Genomic DNA, 17,081 nt, shown 5'->3' with positions numbered 1-17,081 from the left:
TTCCTGCCGCGTCTCTTTCACTTGGGGTCACGATGGTGTTGTGGTCTGCTGGTTCCCCCAGCCTCTTCTAGCTCCCTCTGCATTTATTCTTACAAGTTCTCTCCCAAAATTAATTGCTTGCATTTCTTAAATGTGTATTTTAATTTAAAAGATGCATAACATAAAATTTATAAACATTAATTTTTTAAATTGTGGTAAAATACATGCACATAAAATTCACCATTTTTAAACCTATTTAAAAGGGTACAGTTTTTTGGGTTTTGGGGGGGGTTTTCTGGCCACAAAGCGGCTTGTGGGATCTTAGTTCCCGAACCAGGGATCGGACTCAGGCCCTCAGCAGTGAAAGTGCAGAGTTCTAACCACTGGACTGCCAGGGAATTCCCTAAAAGGGTATAGTTCTTAAAAAGGAATTAAGTGCATTCACATTGTGCAAACATGACTGCCATCCATCCTCAGAACTTTTTTCATCTTCCCAAATTTCATATCCATTGCCCTGTCTCCCCAGCCCCTGGAGACTGCCATTATATTACTTTCTGTTTCTATGAGTTTGACTACTCTAGGTATCTCATCAAAGTGGAATCATACAGTATTTGTCCTTTTGTGATTGTCTTATTTCACTTAACCAATAATGTCTCTAAGATTCGCCTATGTTGTAGCATGTGTCAGAATTTCCCTCCTTTTGTTAAAAATAAAATTATTTATTTATTTATTTTCGGCTGCATTGGGTCTTCGTTACTGCAAGTGGGCTTTCTCTAGTTGTGGCGAGCGGGGCTACCCTTTGTTGTGGTGTGCGGGCTTCTCATTGCGGTAGCTTCTCTTGTTGTGGAGCACAGGCTCTAAGCATGCAGGCTTCAGTAATTGTGGCATGTGGGCTCAGTAGTTGTGGCTTGCAGGCTCTAAGGTGTAGGCTCAGTAGTTGTGATGCATGGGCTTAGTTGCTCCACAGCATGTGGGATCTTCCCTGAACAGGGCTCAAACCTGTGTCTTCTGCATTGGCAGATGGATTCTTAAACACTGCGCCAGCAGGGAAGTCCCTCCCTCCTTTTTAGGGCTGAATAATACTCCATTGTATGTATGTGCCACGTTTTGTTTACCCATTCATCTGTTCGATGGATATGTGGGCTGCTTTTTGGCTATTGTGAATAATGCTTCTATGAACATAGGTGTACAAATATCTCTTTGAGAACTTACTTTCAATTCTTTTGGGTTTATACCTAGAAGTGAAATTCCTGGATCATATGGTAATTCAATTTTAAATTTTTTGAGGAATCACCATACTAGTCTTCCACAGTGCCTGCACTATCTTACATTCTCACCAGCAGTGCACAAGATTTCTAATTTTTCTACATCCCCACCAACTCTTGTAATTTATTTATTATTTTTATAATATCCATGCTAATGGGTGTGAAGTGGTATGTCATTGTGGTCTTGCTTTGCATTTCCCTAACCAGTAGTGATTCTGAGCATCTTTTCATGGACTTATTGGCCACTTGTACATTTTCTTTGAAGAAATGTCTATTCAAGTCTGCCCATTTTTAAATTGGTTAGTTTGTTCTTTAATTGTGAGAACTCTTTAAATGCTGGATATTAAGTTTCCAGAAGTCCCCATGGGCCCCCCTCCAATGGCTTATAATGATAATTTATTTCTCTTTCATGTATTTTTTAAATTGAAATAAGTTAATATACAATATTATGTTTCAGGTGTACTAAATAATGCTTTGCATACATTATGAAACGATCACTACAATAAGTATAGTAAACATCTGTCCCCATACAAAGTTATTTCAGTATTATTGACCATATTCCTTATGCTGTATACCTGTATCCCTGTGACTTATTTATTATATAACTGGAGGATTTTACCTCTTAATCTCCTTCACCTTTTTCACCTCCCCCACCCCCTTCCTTCAGCACTTACCCTTTTGTTCTCTGTATCTATGAGTCTGTTTTCATTTTGCTTTGTTTTGTTTTTAGTTTCCACATATAAGTGAGATCATGTAGTATTTGTTTTTCTCTGTCTGACTTATTTTACTTAGCATAATACCCTCTAGATCTATCCATGTTGTCAAAATGGAAAGATTTCATTTTTTTATGACTAATATTCTGTTTTTATATATATATATATATATATATATAATCACATCTTCTTTATCTATTCATCTGTTGACACTTAGGTTGCTTCCATATCTTGCCTATTGTAAATAATACTGCAACGGACATAGGGGTGCATATATCTTTTCACATTAGTGTTTCTGTTTTCTTTGGGTAAATACCTAGGATTGGAATTGAAAATAATTCTATTTTTAATTTTTTGAGAAACCTCTGTACTGTTTTCCATAGTGGCTGCACCAAATTACATTCCCACCAACAGTACATGAGGGTCCCCTTTTCTCCACAGCCTCACCAACACTTGTTATTTCTTGCCTTTTTGATTATAGCCATCCTGAGAGGTCTGAGGTGATATCTTACTGTGGTTTGATTTGCGTTTCTCTGATGATTAGTGATGTTGAGCATCTTTTTATGTGTCTGTTGGCCATCCAATTTCTTACATGTGTAATACCATCTTGGTTTCTGTTTCTTGGAGGACTTGCACCAACACAATCATCATGTTTCTGTTAGAGTGAAGAATTACAGGAGCCAGGTGAAAAATGGAGTCTTGCCTAAGTCTGGCTTACAGTGGGTCTGGTCTGCTGTGGAGACAATGGGTCTGAAGATCCATCCATTGGTCCTTTCTCCAAACCCTGCCCTGAATGTATTACCAGTATTGATATACTTGGCAATTGGAGTAACACTAACATAGGGTTCTTAGCTTAGGGGGTAAGAGCTATTACAGTGATTAAAGCCAAGTGGAAAACTCTGCAAACAAACCCCTCTCCACCAAAATAGTTAAGCAAAAATATTATTGCATCGCAAGGGTCATGGTGGAGGTTAATGCTACCATTAAAGGCCTAAAGAATCGAGGTAACATTCCATATCATATTACCAATCTGGGCCCTATAGAAACTGGAGAATGACTATGGACTACTGTAGACTTAACAAACCTCAATTGTGCTGCTAGCCAGAAAAAAGCTAGGACAGTTTAATAAGGTCTCAGGTAGGTGATATGAGTCAACTGAAATGGTGAGTGCACTCCTTTTCATTTTGGATAGAAAAGAGCAGGAGTGAAAAACAACTACAGCCTGTGGATCCAATCTGGTCAGCTGTCTGTTTTGTAAATAAAGTTTTATTAGAACACAGCCCCACTTACTCATTTACATATTGTCTGCTTTCACACTACAACAGTAGAGTTGAATAGTTGCAACAGAGACCATATGGCCTGCAGAGCCTAAAACATTTGCTACCGTGCTCCCTATAAAAAATTTTGCTGACCCCTGGAAAAGAAGACCAGAATCAGTTTGAATTCACATGGGATGGATAACGATATTCATTTGCAATTTTGCATCAAGTTTCTGTTAATTCTTCCACCCTCCATCATAATATAGTCCGAAGAGATCTGAACTGCCTGAACATCCATAGAAATCATTACGATCCATTACGCTGATTATATCATGCTGATTGGACAGGATGAGCAAGAAGTGGCTAGCACTCTGGAGGCCTTGGTAAGACACATGCACTCCAAGAGGTGGAACTTAAGTCCTGTGCAGATTCAGGGACATGCCTCTTCAGCGATGTTCTCAAGAGTCCAGCAGTCAGGAGAGCATTGGGATATCCACTCCTAAATAAAACACAAATTGCCACACCTTGCATCTCCTACCACAGAGCGGGAAGCACAAAGCTGTGTTCTGGAGGCAACACACTCCACATCTAAGAACACCTGTCCGGGTGGTATGTTAGGTGACATGGAAGTCTGATAGTTCTGAATGGGGCCCAGAGAATGAAAGAGTTCCGTACCAGGTCTAGGCTTTAATGCAAACAGCCCTATCCCTTGGGCCATACAGTCCAACAAACCTTATGGCATTAGAGGTGTCAGTAGTAGGAAAAAATGCCATGTGGTGCTAATGGCAAGCCCCAGGGGGAGAATCACAGCATAGGCCTCTGGGATACTGGAACTCCAGCAGTGGAGCTGGTATGATGGGCCCATAAATGAAGTGACCTTGTTGACAGAGAGGGAGTCTATAGGACAACAGATTAGACTCCACTTAGAAGACTGATTTAGATACTGCTGCCTCCGAATGTTTAACCTGTGAGCAACAGACACCAACAGGTACTACTGGTGTGGCACTTTCCAAGGAGACCAACCAGCCACTTGGTGGCATATCAAACGCACTGGCCCCTTCCATGCTGGAAGAGTCAGTGGCTTATCCTCACAGTGATAGATACATATTCTAGGTATGAGCTTACCTTTTGGCCCTCAGAGCCTCAGCCAGCACCACAATCCAGGGACTTACAAAATGCCTGATCCATGGCCACGGAATCCCATACAACATAGCATCCAACCGAGGGACTCACTTCACAGTGAAGCAGGTGTGGGAGTGGGACCATAACCAGAGACCCACTAGGATAGAGAGTGGAAGGTGAGCTGGGAGCCACCAGCTGTGCCCAGAGACCAACCAACTATGGTATTGGGGGCTATAATTTGTCCCACTATCCCCTCTTCTCAGGAAGAGAAGGTCCCAGGAACCACAGAATAGCTGGCTGTTCCCTGAATTGCTGGGGGCAGTAGATCTGTGAGGCACGAGGGTGGTGGATTTTTGCAGTCATGGAAATGTGCTGCTTGGATCCTGCTGCAAGGAGCATCATTGACTGATGGCCCAAAATGCTGCTCCCCTGGGCCCACTCCTGTGTTTGCGCAGACACCACATTTCCCACAAGCATCTCCAAACTGATGACTGAGCACAGAGGGGATACAAAAGTCGGCTCATTCCATCAAGGCAAGGGACTCCTCCAAAAGGTGACTTTGGCTCAAGGACAACCTCTCCTCCTGGCTGAGCATCTCTTGGAACTGAGCTGCCATCTGACATCTTCCCACCCATTCCTCCTTCCTCTCTCTCTCCTTCCACTTGGGTCAAACCAGCATCTGCCCCTTCCTTCAGTAAGTCTCTTGCATGTCTAATCCTGTCTTGGCAGCTGCTTCTAGAAGCAACCTGAACTAATACATTTACATGCTTACAAAATATCTTAAGGTTTATGTTATTATCCCAAGCACAGAGGCAGATGAAGAGCTGAGTTTTAAAGAGATTAGATGACTTGCCTGATGTCACTCAAGACCAAAATGCTCCTCAGACGTCTTTCCAACATTCCTAGTTGCCATGTAAAAGAGAGGCTGTGCTATAATAGGATAGACACACTACTTAATTGGGTTGTTTCAGGAAGATGGGATTCTTCTACCCCAAATATGTCAGCAATTGAGAGTCTTTTCAAATGAGAATTTTAGAGTTGTTCCTCTCTGTGCCTTTCAGTCCCAAGAGCTTATGATTTTTCTTTATAGATAGAGTGGGTTCTTTTCTGCTTTTTTTGGGGGGGGCTGGTTTTCTTTCTTTTTTTTTTCTATTCTAACAAAGGGTCTTGTTACTATAGATTAAAACCCTAAAATGACCCAGAAAGAGGAATGCTCCATTTCTAACATATTTATATGATCTGGGGTTGTGGAACTGGCCAAGCTCTCCCATCCCCCTTCCTCTCCCTTACAGGTTAGTCATTTTGCTCTTCCTCAAGTAGGCCAAGCTTCAGGAATCTGCCTTTCTTTTTCTCTAGGCCTAAAATGCTATTACCCAGGTTCAGCCCCACAATTTAGGTCTCTACTAACCTTAGTCTCTAAAATGGACTCCTTCCCCATCACACTTTCTGTTATTTTACACTGCCTTATTTTCTTCATAGCAATTATTACTACTTGAATGGTTTTATATGTTTCTTTAATTATTGTCAGTAAGTAATCTCCTGTAGAATATAATATTTTTATAGCGGCAGTTTTTCCTGTTCACTTGTATATGTAGGTTTTTCATAAATATTTGTTGAATTAATTATTAATACAGAAAATATATACCTTGCTGCTTTAGCAGGACTCTTTTCCAAACTTTCTCCCTTCCCATTCTCTTGCCAGTCACCTTTCATGTAGGTAAAATCTGGTAAAAATAAACATACATTTTGAAGAAGTAAGTAAGTTATAAAAATTTAACTTTGTAGAATCCTCTCATTCATTTAATATATGTTTGTTGAAGGCCAACTTTTTATATGCTAGGGATTTTTCTAGATCTTGAGACTCAGCAATGAACAAGACATAAAAGGTTCCTGCTCAACTGGAACTTACTCCATAATAAGGAGGAGACAGATAATAATGACAAACAAACACCATAACTACCAAAAATCAGATAATAATATGTGTTTGTAGAAAATGTTAAAGCGGTGACAAGATGGAGTAAGTGGTCAGGTATTTGAAATTAAATGGTCAGGGATGATCCCTTTGAGAAGATGGCAGGGAAAATCATTTTAGTGATTCATTTCAAACTTCAAGAGGCCCTTAGAGTTTTTCAAAGTTGTTGTACCAATTTACACCAAGCCCCTTTCAATTTGTGAGAGTACCAGAGGGAAAATAGCTAGTTTAGATGCTTAAAGCAATATGAACTTGGGGAGCTTGAGGAAGACAGAGACCAGAGCAGTGAGTGATGGGGAGAGTGGTGATAAGTGTGATAAGAGATCCAGGCAGGCAGGATAGAGATGTTTGGGTTTTGTAAATCTGGATAAGAGGATTAGATTTTAATACTGAGATGGGAAGGCATTAAGGGGTATTAAATGGGGACTGACATGATCTTTTTTACATTTTAAAATGAATGAAAAGTAAAACAAATTGAATTTTAAAATGGTCAAAGGAGGAAGACTCTGGGAAGATGGCAGAGTGGGGAGCACTAGAAATTTCTCCCCGCAGCATCCACACAGCACAGGAAGATCAACTCGGTGCTTTGTGACCGCCTAGAGGGGTGGGATAGGGAGGGTGGGAGGGATATTCAAAAGGGAGGGGATGTGGGGATATATGTATACATATAACTGATTCACTTTGTTATACAGCAGAAACTAACACAACATTGTAAAGCAATTATACTCCAATAAAGATGTTAAAAATGAACAAACAAATAAATAAATAAATCTCTCCCCCAACCCAGACAACAATGGCACTGGTAGAATATGACTATTTTGGAACTCTGCAGTCTACTGAAGGCTTGCAAATTCCAGGGGAAGGCTTGAAGAGTAAATTGTGATTAATTTTAGTCAATTTCAGCTTTTAGCATAGCAGCAGCCACCCATCTACCCCCAGCCAGCACTGTGGCAGGCAGCTGTGCATGTGTCTTGGAAGTAGTTTGCAGGAGCCAGGGTTGGCAACAAGGACCCTGTCTTCCAAATACTGGCGATCTGTGCTCTGATCTCTGCTTCTAATCACAGAAAGGCAGGCAAAGAGGCAGTGGCCATTGTTACTGCACCTCCTCCCACTGTTGTAAAGTGATTTCCAGGGGGTTAAAGGGATGGTGCCTTTTCCCAAACACCCTTCATTTTTCTTTTTCTCCTTTTGGGAATCAGACATTGAAGATTAGAACATTCAAAAGCAACTTCACATGCAGGGGAAATTAGAAAGTCACCATGCATGCCCAGGGGAAGGTACAGGCTCAGAAAGGATTTGAGATGACCTTAAGTTTTCAATGCAGACTGATCCTCAGCACAGAGTCTACAACAATAAACACAAAAACAAAACAAAATCCAGTAAGCCTTGGGGAAGGGAGAGAATCTGATTTCTAGAGCTACCACATTATTAGATTTAAATATGCAGTTTTCAAAAAAAAATCACAAGGTATACAAAGGAACGAGATCATTCAAAAAAGAGAAGAAAAAAAAAAAACCCCAGAAAAAACAGAATCTGGCTCTGAAAAAGACCTGATGGCAGATCTACTAGATAAAGACTTTAATGTAACTGCCTTAGAGACACTCAAAGAACTAATACATTTTTATTTATCTAAAAATAAACCAAAAGAAATTATGGAGCTAAAAAATTAAATAACTGAAATGAAAAAAATCACTAATGGGATTCAAAAGCAGATTTGCACAGGCAGAAGAAAGAATCTGCAAACTTGAAGATAGGACTATGGAAATTACTGAGTCTGAGGAACAGAAAGAAAAAAGATTGAAGAAAAATGAATAGAGCCTAAGGGATCTGTGGGATACCATCAGGCAGACCAATATATGCATTGTAGGAGTCCCAGAAGGAGTAAAGAAACAATGGCAGAAAAGTTCCCAAATGTGATGTAAGACATGAATATAAATATTTAAGAAGCTTAATGAATTCCAAGTAGAATGAACTCAAAGAAACCCACCAACAAGACACATAAACTGTTGAAAGACAAAGACAAATAATTTTGAAAGCAGCAAGAGAGAAACAATTTGTCACATACAAAGGATCCTCAATGATTATCAGCAAATTTTTCACCAGAAAATTTGGAGGTTGAATAGTTGTAAGTTGGTATATTCAAAGTATTAAGAGAAAAAATAAACTGTCAACCAAGAGTCGTATATCCATAAAAACTGTCCCTCAAAAGTGAGAGAGAAATTAAGACATTCCAGATAAATAAAAGCTGAGGGTGTACATTGTACACAGAAGGAAATGAATTAAATAAATGAATTAAATCAATTCACTACCCAAAAATCAACTAAACACAAAAGAACACAGTAATGCAGGAAATGAGAGACAAAAAATCTATAAGACATAGAGAAACTAAATAGGAAAATGACAGAGTTCTCTCCTAATCCAATTACTTTAAATGTACATGGATTCAGCTACAATCAAGAGAGAAATTGGCAGAATGGATAAAAAAATTATCCAAATATATATTGTCTACAGGAAATTCACTTTAAATCCAAAGACACAAATCAGTTGAAAGTGAAAGGATAGAAAAGGATATTCCATGGAAATAGTAACCAAAGGAGAACAGGGATGGCTATACCAATATCAGACAAAATAGACTTTAATTCAAAAAGTTTATAAGAAACAAAGGGCATTGTATATTAATAATACATTAATTATATATTAATAAATGTTCAATACAAGATAAAACAATTATAAACATTTACACACCTAATAAAATACTGTTGAATTATAATTATAAGCAAAAACTGACAGAATTGAAGGGAGAAGTAGAACTACAATTGTAGATGGAGACTTAATACTCTACCCTCAATAAAAAATAGAACAACTAGACAGAAAATAAGTAAGGAAACAGAGGACTTAACTCAATAAACCACTAGATCTAACAAGTTTTACACTGTACTCAATGATAACAGAATACACATTCTTCTCAGGTGCACATGGGACATTTTTCCAGACTAGACCACAAATTAAGTCTTACGACATTTTAAAAGGGAAATATCACACAAAGTATCTTTTTTAACTACAGTGGCATGAAGTTAGAAATCAGTAACAGAAAGAAAACAGGGAAATCCACAAAATTGTGGAAACAAAACAACATAGGGCAAAATATGATCCAGCAATTACACTTCTGGGTATTTATCCAAAGAAAAAAATATCACTATCTTGAAAAGACATCTGCACCCCAATGTTCATTGCATCATTGTTTTCAATAGCCAAGACATGAAAACAACCTAAGTGTACACTGATGAATGAATGGACAAAGAAAATATGTTTTATATACATATATATACACATAAGCACAGACACACACATACATATACATACAATGGAATAATATTCAGACATAAAAAAGAAGGAGGGCTTCCCTGGTGGCACAGTGGTTGAGAGTCCGCCTGCCGATGCAGGGGACACGGGTTCGTGCCCCGGTCCGGGAGGATCCCACATGCTGTGGAGCGGCTGGGCCCGTGAGCCATGGCTGCTAAGCCTGCGCGTCTGGAGCCTGTGCTCCGCAACGGGAGAGACCACAACAGTGAGAGGCCCGCGTACCACAAAAAAAAAAAAAAAAAAGAAGGAAATCCTACCATTTGCAACAACATGGATGGACCTTGAAAGCATTATGGTAAGTAAAACATATCAGACAGAGAGAGACAAATACTGTACAATCTTACTTATGTGTGAAATTTGAAAAGCAAACAAACAAACAAACTGAACTTACAGAGAACATATTGGCGGTTGCCAGAGGAGGGGCGTAGGAGTTTGGTGAAATGGATGAAAATGGTCGGAAGGTACAAACTTCCACTTATAGGATAAATTAGTCTTGGGAATGTAATGTACATCATGGCGATTATTGTTATTAATACTGTATTGTATAGAAAGTTGCTAAGAGAGTGGATCTCAAAAGTCCTCATTACAAGAAAAAAATGTGTAACAATTTGTGGTGATGGATGTTAACTAAACTTATTGTGGTAATCATGTCGCAATATATACGTAAATTATTAAGTTGTACACCTAAAACTAATACAGTGTTATATTCAATTATGTCTCAATTTTTTAAATTCCCCCCCATTTTGGGGGAGGGAACTTCCTATGAAAAGGAATTAATATATATCACATTTTAATTAAAAAATATTTATATTGAGTCATTAGTTTCCCTTAATAATCCAACAAATTGGTCTTTGTTCCAACCTCTGGAATAAATCCATCTGTACATAACTTCCCCAGCTAGGTATGTTTGTGCATGTCAAAAACAAACAAGCAAACAAACAAAAAAAACTTTATCCCAAGCTAACTCATCCTCTGTATATATTCTATGGGAAAATTCAATAGAAACTTCAAATAAATAGTTACAGTAATGGTTATATATTAACCTGTAGTATAGTGGTTCAGAAGTTAAAAATATGTTTACTAAATTTCATCAAGGTACAGTCCACATTTTTAAATAGCCTATCCACCTCACTGAAATTTAGGGAACTGAATATTCAAAGATCTCCAAAGTCTTAGGAACAGGCTGAATCTTCCATTTATTCAATTTGTTCAATTAATAATTAATAATCTAGTTCAAAGCAAACCAATAACAGGGATATTCAGATAGATTTAACAATTATCTTGATAGTCCACTACTTTAAAAAATATAGAACCACATTTTATATAAATGTTATATAAAATCACTTATACTTTGCAAATATAAAATGGCATAAACAAAAAATATTCATAATCACCTAATGAAGCTATTTCTTCTTTACTAGTTTTTTTTTAACATCTTTATTGGGGTATAATTGCTTTATCTTTACTAGTTTTTATTTTTACTGTTTGTGTGGAGTGTTTAGTGTAGGGTTTAGAATTATTTCAATGCAAGACAACAATACATAGCTTGGTATCTTGAGTTTAAAGAAGTGATGTATAAATACACTGCAAAATGAGCAGTGAGAAAATGTGGGGAAATTGTAAGGAATAAAGCTCCATGAGCTCTTGACCTCGCATGTGTGCAAATAATTTATCAGAATAAAAGAGTGATAATGTTAATATGGCCTGGATTTCAAGAGATTAACTTTATTCCCCATTCTGAAAGTGCAAAAAATAGAGGAAAATTAAGAAAAAAGAATTCTCTGATATAAGAGATTATAAATGAAAAATACACCCTAAATCATAGGTGTTTCATCAATGAAAGAAATGTGGTTAGAGAGAGAAAGACTTTACATTAGTATATCCTTGGTTAACCTTTGATTGACATACCAGATACTCATCACGGGCATATTTTACTTCCATTGTGCTGTCTGATTTTGTTTTCTATTTGAGGTTCCACTGAGTACATTCTCTTGTGATAAATGTGGAAATTTTTGTGATTTTAATGAATGTGAATTTTATTATTGTACTTTCCATTATCTTTGAATTCCTATGATTGAAACATTATTAAACTTGTCTCTTGTGCCATAGTCTTAATTATTGTAGTCCTAGAAGACTTAATCTTAGATCTATATAGAACATTCCATCCAAAAGCATCAGAATACACATTGTTTTCAGGTGCACATGGAACTTTCTCTAGGATAGATCACATACCAGGCCACAAAACAAGTCTCAATACATTTAAGAAGACTGAAAAAAAAAGAGAGACTTAATCCTTAGGTATGTGAGGTATTCTATAAGAGTGTGCATTTCACTGATGAATTTGACTGAGACTTCAAAAATATAATGGTATTATGTTAATCTTTCCCATTAATGTTTTGTGTTTTAATGCTTTGTACTTGGTCCCTCCTCTGGAAATTTTTAGTCCCCTTTCCTATAAAGACTCATAGTTGGCTTGAATTGGGGTCTGTAATAAGTAGGAGATACAGATACTACCATTTTCTCCCTCTTGCCATTGGGTGAGTTCTGTGAGCTGATCTTTCTCAGGCTTCCATTAAAATCTCTCTGGTTCTAGAGATAAAGACTAATGGAGAGGGATTTCCCTGGCCGTCCAGTGGTAACACTCCGTGCTTCCAAGGCAGGGGGTGCAGGTTTGATCCCTGGTCGGTAAACTAAGATCCCACATGCCACGTGGCACGGCCGAAAAAAAAATATATCAGCAATGAAAAAAAAAAAGACTAATGGAGAACCTCATTAAGTATTTCAAGTATTTGTAGTATTTTCATATGTAAAAAGGTTTAGGAGAATATGTGGGATAATAGGAGTAGACTTGGAGCAGTGAAACAACTACAGGAAGGCATGTTTAGGTTTGTAAAGAAAAAGGTTGGCATTCAGAATTTTATAAACCTGCCTTTGGGAGGCAGTAAGGTGCAGAGATTGAGATGGTTTCCCATGGACTTCAGCTCAGCCATTGCTGTCCCTGTGATGTGTGCCGTGGTTTATTCTGTGAAATAGGTATAATAGTAATGCCTCCCCCAGAGGGTTTTTGTAAGGATTAAATGAGATGCTTCCTGCCAGGCACTTTTAAGTGTGTGGTACAGAATAAACGTTCAATAAAAGGTAGCTTTGTTGTTATGGAATGGCTGTCTGCTTTTGTAGGCTCGCCAGCACTAGAGGAAACTAAGCAGAGGTACAATAATAAATTGGTAGGAGTTTTATGGATCAGAGTTAAGCATTGGATAGCGTCTTTAACCCCTAAGGGTTTCTGTTTCTATCATTTTGTTTCCAGTGAATAGCAAGGTATCTTTCATATATGACAATGGTGATATTAACCTGTATATCATGCTTTTTTCCTGGCAGTACCATTCCAATGGTACAATCTCCTGTAAGCAATCTATGACCACAGAATAGGGCAGAGCACACCACTGCTTCAATCCAGTCTCCAATGCCGACCTCATAGAGCAAACCACCTACAGATGTCAGAGACCTACACAGACTGTGAGTTCAATTCAGGGAAAACACTAAGGAACAGTTCTTTTGATAATTTGAATCTCTCTTATTTGATGGCAAAAATTAAAAAGGCTCATAACATTCATTGTTAGTAAGACGTAAATGAGAAAATGGACACGGTAATATATTGTTAGTGGGAGTATAAACTGCAAACATTTTGAAAAGAAGTCTAGCAATGTCTATTATAATCTAAAACACATATTCTCTTTAACATACCCACTCCATTTTGAATAGCTTTTCTGTAGAAATAGACACATTGTTTTTTTGGTTTTTTTGCTTTTTTGCGGTACGCGGGCCTCTCACTGTTGTGGCCTCTCCCGTTGCGGAGCACAGGCTCCAGACGTGCAGGCTCAGTGGCCATGGCTCACGGGCCCAGCCGCTCTGTGGCATGTGGGATCTTCCCGGACCGGGGCACGAACCCATGTCCCCTGCATTGGCAGGCGGACTCTCAACCACTGCGCCACCAGGGAAGCCCCTAGACACATTGTTTTTTAAGGTCATGTTAAAGAATCTTTATTTTGCCATCGATTATGGTGGCCAAAAATGGATACAGTCTCACTGTCTATCAACAGGGCGATAGTTCAGCGAAGTACATTTTTACCATGGAATATTATGTGACTGTTTAAAAGGATGATTTAGTTTTCTATGGACTTGAGAGGTCCATGATATACTGAACAAAGCAAGTCCCAGCATAATAGTTACAGTATTATCTAATATTGGAAACAGCAAATAAACAAAAAATTTCCAAATACACTTTCAATGTTTTTATATATAATGGGAGAAGTGAGGATGGTCACATGCCAGACTGACGACATTGGTTACCTCAGGACTGGGGCTAGGAGGGAGTCAGCATTTTCTATATGTGTTAATGCATTGTTTTGCACACTGCTTTTGGATGAGAGAAACTAAAAAGAAAGTGGTTTAATTAATGAAGAACTTAATAATTACAAAAATATACCTACTTTTGGCACAATGCAAATTTCTTGAGAAAAATACTCCTACTCTCCCTTCCTATCCTTGTTTTTTATTCCTTTATTCCTCTTTCCCCCCCCACTTTCTTCCTTGTCCTTTTCCATACTCTACTTCTCCTAACAAAACAAAAGTATTTTTGTGAAAATGGGAACATATTACAAGTCAAATGTTCTACCAGACTGGAAGTGTACAGAAAAACAGCTTATTATTTTTTCTTTTTTATCTCAAGCACTAAATATTTATTGCAAAATTTCTTTTTAAGCAGAAGAATAGAGTACCCCCCCAATCCCTATTAGTGGAGTTCTGCCAGTGAAATGGAATCTCCAGTGAAATGGAATTTCCTAAGATCATGTTGTTCAGAGTGAATACAGAAATAACATGCCTTTAAAATATATATATATTATATATACATATATATGTGTATATATATATTATATATATAAATAAGAAACCAGCAGTTTATCTTCCTATGGTAGGCAATAATGCCAAATGCTCTAAAAGAAAAGTCAGATCTTTAGACTCTGACTTTATGTGGACAAGGGCAAAAAAAAGAATAGAATATATTAATTAGTTAAAGGGACCAAGCCAAGATTTTTCTCATGTAGTGACAATTAGCTATTATTAAACACTTGTGCAGATAAACCTTTTGAAATTTTTCTTCCTAAAATGGTATATATTTAGAGTTTTTAATGAGTTATGTGAACTATGCGGTTGAACAAATTTCTATCTTTATTTCTGAAGGGTTTGAGCCTTGGCTGACCTCTTTGTTAGGATTGCTATCATCTTACATTAATTTTCTTCCCAGAGTTCTATTTTTGTCCTTTCTTATTACCTTAAAATCTTTCTTGCAGAACATATGAAACAAATACAAAAGTATACGGAGAAAGTGTAATGAATCCCCATGTACCCATCACTCAGCTTCAACAGTCATGTACCCATGGCAACTGTTATTTCATCTACAGCACATCTGTTCCTTCAACCATATTATTTTGTAACAAATGACAAATACCACAAATATTTTAGCTCTTAAGTCTAAAGCATATGAACTCTTCCAAATATAGCCACAACAGTATTATTATATCTAAAAGAAGAGGGATGTTTTCTTAATATCAACAAATACAGAGTTATTGTTAGAATTTCTAGTTGTCTCTTAAATAGTATATTTTCTTTTCTTACAGTTTTTAATCTATAGGTTCTTCCTCGGTATTTTTTTCCCCTTTGAAATGTATTTGCTGAAGAAACTGGGTTGTTTGTACTCCTTGTAAATTGGAAGTTGGAGCTAGAGACTTCATCAGATTTAGATTAGACATTTTTTCTTGCCAAGACACCTTACAGGGACTGTTGTGTTCTATAAGGAGACACAAATGGTTGATTGTCTCATTTTTTGTGATGTTGGTAGCTGTTAATGCTTAATATCTAGCTGTATTAATTTATTAGAAGCTGCAAAATTGTGATATCCTAATTATGGCATTCCTTCTTTATTTATTCGCTGGGATATTTTTCTAAATAGAAAATTCTACCGTTCGATCGTTTTAGTTACCCAGTGTTACAATTCATAAAGAGAAAGCAGGGTAAATGTTTGAGTTTATCCTTTTACTTACCAGTTTTCACAATAATGAATTTGTTCCCTAGCATCATGCAAGAGTAACCAATTAGGTTTTGGGGTTTTCTTTGGTTAGTATCACTGCAAACACATGGGATTAAACATATTTGCTATGTTTCAAGACATTATAGCTATTATTCTTATTGATGCTGTATGTGGCTAGTGTCCTAAGTAGCCTGATTCCCACTGACATTACCTTAGTTTTTCATGGTTTCTTTGCTCTTTGGGATGACAAGATGTTCCACACTCACCTTGCACATTTCTAATTACACTTGGAATTAGCCAAGGCTCCTTTTGGTGGGTTCTTAGCTCTGTTGAGGTGGTCATTATTTCTAGACCTTATGAGTGGACAGAGTAGAAAATATTTTTTTCAATAAAATATGTCATCATATCAGAGTTCGTATTTACATATATTTTTAAGTAGATCAATCACTTTTTAAAATATATATTTATTTATTTATTTTTGGCTGCATTGTGTCTTCGTTGCTGCGCGCAGGCTTTCTCTAGTTGTGGCGAGCAGGGGCTACTCTTCGTTGCCGTGCATGGGCTTCTCGTTGTGGTGGCTTCTCTTGTTGCAGAGCATGGACTCTAGGTGCGTGGGCTTCAGTAGTTGTGGCTCACGGGCTCTAGAGTGCAGGCTCAGTAGTTGTGGCGCACGGGCTTAGTTGTTCCATGGCATGTGGGATCTTCTTGGACCAGCACTCGAACCCGTGTCCCCTGCATTGGCAGACAGATTCTTAACCACTGTGCCACCACGGAAGTCCCCCTATTTATATTTTAAAGTCAAAATCAGGGCTGTCTTATATCTGTATTGCTTGTATTTTGCATCTATATATCCTTTACATTGCTGAAACCCGCAGTTCTCAAGGTCATCACAGATGATATAATTAGAATATCACATACTTGCCTATTTGTTTTATCCACAATGTACAAGTGTCAGAATAACAGTACCAACACCCCAGCCACAGTACAATTTTTGTATTTCTGTGTTCCATTTTGCACGATTCTATTGCTATATTTTCAAGTTCAGTAATCATTCCTTCTGTTATATCTAATCTGCTGTTTATGCCATTTAGCATATTGTTCATTTCAGATATTATACTTTTTATGCCTAGAACTTCAATTTTAGTCTTTTTTAATCTTCAAATTTTCTTCTCATTAAGATGATGTTTTTCTCTATCCTCTTGGACATGCGGAGTATATTTATAGTACCTATGGAGTATATTTTATAGCTTTTTAAAAATTGAAATATAGCTGATGTACAATACTATGTTAGTTTCAAGAGTACAAAATAGTGAATCAACA

This window comes from Phocoena sinus, chromosome 1 (assembly GCF_008692025.1).
Source record: "Phocoena sinus isolate mPhoSin1 chromosome 1, mPhoSin1.pri, whole genome shotgun sequence".
Classification (NCBI taxonomy): Eukaryota; Metazoa; Chordata; class Mammalia; order Artiodactyla; family Phocoenidae; genus Phocoena; species Phocoena sinus.
This window is presented reverse-complemented; position numbering follows the sequence as displayed.